Raw genomic sequence first — 5,183 nt, 5'->3', positions numbered from 1 at the left:
CATTATTATTAAATATGAAGCAAACTTCTCAAATCTATTGAGCTCAAACTTTTAACAACACTTATTTGATCAATTGTACAACTTTTCTGAAAGTTGATTTTTTATCATATAAAAGATTTTCTGAAACAAGTTGGCCAATAAAAGTTGTATGATTTATCTCGTTACCTCACAGCAGTAGTAGATTGGTGCACAGCTTCAATAATGATGTCCATATGCATATATCAAGTGTTTTATGTCGTATTTGACGTTAATTCTGAAGAAACGTTCAAACTCAGTTAATAACTAGTCGATTCAAACTTGTTTTGTAAACATTGAGTACGTGGACAAGCTCACGTGAGCCCTAACCCAAATCGTGTCCGGTGTCAAAATGTCGGATGTGACAGGAAGGTGAACCGGGCTGAAGACGGTTGGGAAACTTTGAAACATGGTCGGCCACAGACCAGTGATTCACAACCTACATACGTATGTATGTATGTATAATCAACTAAAACGTTGAAAGTGCATTAGTTACAGTCAAAGTGCATTTTCAGTTGTAATATATTCTAACTGGCGTTTTAGGTCATTCATATTCTAATAAAATTCAACTAGTAAATTATATCTCTACAAGCGCAAATACACTTTCAACAATGTGCGCCAGTTGTAATATAACATTTGAGTTTCGACAGCTTTGATGTTATTACGAATGCTTTAGAATTCAATAATGCGATAATATTTGCTAGATATTACGAATAAAGGTAATGAGTACTGTATTACGATAACTCTAAGCATGTGTTCTAAACAAAAATGTGACTTTCTAACTCAGTTTTCTAGTCGAGTGACGTTTTCACGAAAACCTAACCTCTCCATCCTACCTGGTACCAACTTATGGTTGAACTGTATTTTCAGTTGTAGTATATTTTGACTATTCTAAATTTAATCCGCCATATGAATCAACTAAAGTGGGTTAGACGGAATATGTATATTCCAACTAGTCAAAATATATTACAAATGGAAGTTAGACTTCAACTGTAATACATATGTATGTACCTACATATATATTATGATTGATCTTTGACTATTTTTTTCATAAAATCAATTTTATATTATATGTACATACGATTACATACTTATTTTTTGTATGAAAAAACCAAATCAACATACATACATAATTCATACATTGATTGATTGGTTTTTTATGAAGTCAAAATGGGGGTCGTGCAAAATCTGACTTCAAATCAATCGTAGCTAATTACAATTTACACATTACATACAACATTCAAATTCTCGTATGTAAAAAACTTTAAAAAAACTGAAATGTTTATTTTTAATTTTAATATTAAAAATTAAAAATTTAATATTTATAGTTCATATTAATCTAAAACCTTCATTGCAACGATACTGGATAGGGTAAGCCCAATTTGTACAGAAACATGTCAAAAATAAGCTTTTTCCCCACCAAGTACTTTACCACGTTTCGCTTTCTTGCTTTGAACAATAATAGAGCGGTCTGCTAATAACTAGGCTTAAGCTAGGCTCGAAGCACTTTTGTTCATTTTTTCAGAAAAAATATGTCTTTACAAGCCTTTTTGATCTTTTACTTTGAACACTGATGGAACTATTGTTATTTTTATTTTAAATTGTCCTGATGAGAAACCCATCTCTACATATAACTAACGAACGGAACGGACCAAGTTTGCACCGTTCATTGTTCATTGTTTGCCGTCCATTGTTCATTTTTATGATGAACCTTTTTTTTTGCACTCTAGCTTTGTAGTTTGCCATGTTGCCATGAAAAAGCACGCTTCCGGTCCTATCTCTACTTAAAACCATACACTTGTGAAGAGTCTCGGAGATATAACAAGATGTCTATATCTTTCAGGTATAAACATATACATATTACCTAAACACGATTTGCTTTAGATCACAATTATCTGTATACAATAGCATTAAAATACGATAATACTATGAATAATAATACCTAGAAAAATAAATATATACCTAGAAAAATAATGTGTAAATAGATAATGATCACTGGATCAGTAACTATTATATAGAATAGGAAAAAAATGAAAACATAAGAGAACAAATTGACAATTATTTTATTTGAAATTAAATCAAATTCTTATAAACCACCGCCTTATGGTGCTTACGGACTAAACCAACGACGATTTTGGGCCAACTTTTTAACCAGCAGTAGCGTACAAAATATCGAAATAAAAATTAAATATCAAAATCAAGCTAAAGAGCGAGATTGAGCTAAAATTAGATCATCGTTGATGTTTTGAATTACAACAATGTTTTGAATTACGACGATACCGCATTTAAAACCAGAGAAATATTATAATTTCTCTGCGTACGAGCGAAAAAAAATATTGTTAAAGTCGTCACGAGATGTTACTGTATTTCCACGTGGATGATCGATAAAAAAAAACAATTCATAAAAAAACGTGTTGTCAGATGTCGGTGATTTGTCAAAGGGTTTTTTTTCTTTCGTCGAAATAAAATAAATAATCACACATTATCCGATAAATTTTACCTCTGAAATGATTTAATTACTTGATTTATTTCGACGAGAGAAACAATTAAAGAATAAAAAAATCCGTTTGTTGTGACCGACAACACCCCGGGTTAGCAAAAATCGTTGGATCACCCATACTAATACATGATATATTCTCAGTAACTGCGCATTACGGGGAAGTAAAAATAATAATTCTTTGATTTTTTTTCGATCTTAGTGCGTATCTTCGTAAATCAAAACATCTTCGACAAACAAAAGTCGAGGATTACCTGTATGTGATTGTTGATGATCTAATTTTAGGTCAATCTCGAAAATTTATTTAAATTGTACATGTTCTGTTTTAACTTTCAATATTTAATTTTAATTTTAATATAATGATTATAATTTTATTTTGATACTTGAATTTAATTTGAATATAATAATAATAGTTTTAATTTTGATATTTAATTTCAATTTTTAAATTTAATTTTTATTTCGATATTTTGTACGCTACTGGTTTTAGAAATTGGCCTGTGGGCCGTTCGTTGGCTTGGTGCGTACGCACCATTAGACGATCAAAGTGCATACATAAATAATAAAAAAGTGAAATAATTCTTATCATAAGCAGACGGGCATTGTGCAAAGTTTGTATGATTTTTTGGCTACTATATTTATTAGTGTCACTGTCATGAAATGTAATAATATGTAATCGCCGCGTTAACCTTTACTTCACCACTGCACAAATTACATATGTATGTACGTATAGTAGATAAATTAGCACTAGCGTTACTCAATATAATTATAGTAAATTTGACCACACACGTTATTACGATATGCATTCTAATTTAAGGGTCACAAACAATGCTTATTGGGTCAATGTCCCCATGGGTCAATGCGCGTTCCAAAGTAGACTCTTGCAAACCATTATGAGCAATAAAAATCGACGAATGCATGCACTGAAATGATGCCAAGACTGATTCCACTCAAAACAAGAATGAGAACTAAAACAAAAAAGATTATCAAACTTTCTCGCAAAAACTAAATTTTATTGTAATCATTAGACGCTCGGTGGACTTATGTATATTAAAATTGAATATTTTCTTATGCCAGGGTTGAAGTACGGGGCGTACAAAAAGTAGCAATGCGAGGCGAGTGGAGAGAGTATACTTGATCCAAAGATACACTTTTTGTTACCATTTCCACTTCAATTTTACGAGTGATTTTTAAAGAACTTCCAAATCATCAGATATGTTGTTAAATCTATGTATGTATGTATGTACCTACATACATACATATATGTATACTGTGTGATGTCAAATTTTTTATACAAGCGAGTCATTATCTAATTACCAAGATGCTCGTTGCGCAATATCGCCAAGTGTCATCTGTAAAAAAATTATTGCGTAATAAATAGCGGAAAATATGCTTGTAGATAAGTGAAATGTTGTCGATGTGAATTGTGATAGATCGCATTGCTCCAATTCCGATACTTCAATTGTTAACATTGACAAGAGGAAGAGAACCATTTCAGATAATCACTATCGACGAAAGCCTTCAATGCAATGACAGCGTTGTGTACACTTTTTGACATCGTACATGTGTACACATGAGTAATTGACAGATAAGACAGTTGCGAAGGTAATTCAGTGTGATATATGACTTGGGGTAATTCCCTGACTGTTAAATTCTCCAAAGCAAACTGAAAGTGTCATCTTTTATTTGATGAAGTATTGTAATGCTACTCAAATTTGTTATGTTTCGGTCAAACTCGGTTATTACAAGACTCTCAAGAGACATGGAACAGTTCCCCATACATCTAAGATCTCGAATTTATCTTCGAAAATTTACAGATTACGATAAAAATTGTAAGCAACGTGTCTAATTGTAAGAACACACTCAAAAGTGCGGCACGGGACGCGTACGTGAAATCTAGCTGTGATATACACTGCAGTGGTTGCCCGTACCGAGAATTGCAATGTGTACGACCTTATATTAAAGTTATCGATCTGTGTCAAACCTATTTATGTCAATACAAGGATAAAATATCACCGAAAACACTTTGGAGGGTGATTTGTGGTCGGCATCGCCATAGCATAGATCAAGTCAGCAGTCAATATAATACCTTTTGACATCGTACATGTGTACACATGAGTAATTGACAGATAAGACAGTTGCGAAGGTAATTCAGTGTGATATATGACTTGGGGTAATTCCCTGACTGTTCAATTCTCCAAAGCAAACTGAAAGTGTCATCTTTTATTTGATGAAGTATTGTAATGCTACTCAAATTTGTTATGTTTCGGTCAAACTCGGTTATTACAAGACTCTCAAGAGACATGGAACAGTTCCCCATACATCTAAGATCTCGAATTTATCTTAGAAAATTTACAGATTACGATAAAAATTGTAAGCAACGTGTCTAATTGTAAGAACACACTCAAAAGTGCGGCACGGGACGCGTACGTGGAATCTAGCTGTGATATACACTGCAGTGGTTGCCCGTACCGAGAATTGCAATGTGTACGACCTTATATTAAAGTTATCGATCTGTGTCAAACCTATTTATGTCAATACAAGGATAAAATATCACCGAAAACACTTTGGAGGGTGATTTGTGGTCGGCATCGCCATAGCATAGATCAAGTCAGCAGTCAATATAATACCTTTTGACATCGTACATGTGTACACATGAGTAATTGACAGATAA

The sequence above is a fragment of the Arctopsyche grandis genome, chromosome 8 (assembly GCF_051622035.1).
Source record: "Arctopsyche grandis isolate Sample6627 chromosome 8, ASM5162203v2, whole genome shotgun sequence".
In the NCBI taxonomy this organism is placed as follows: Eukaryota; Metazoa; Arthropoda; class Insecta; order Trichoptera; family Hydropsychidae; genus Arctopsyche; species Arctopsyche grandis.
Note: the sequence above shows the minus strand (reverse complement) of the source record.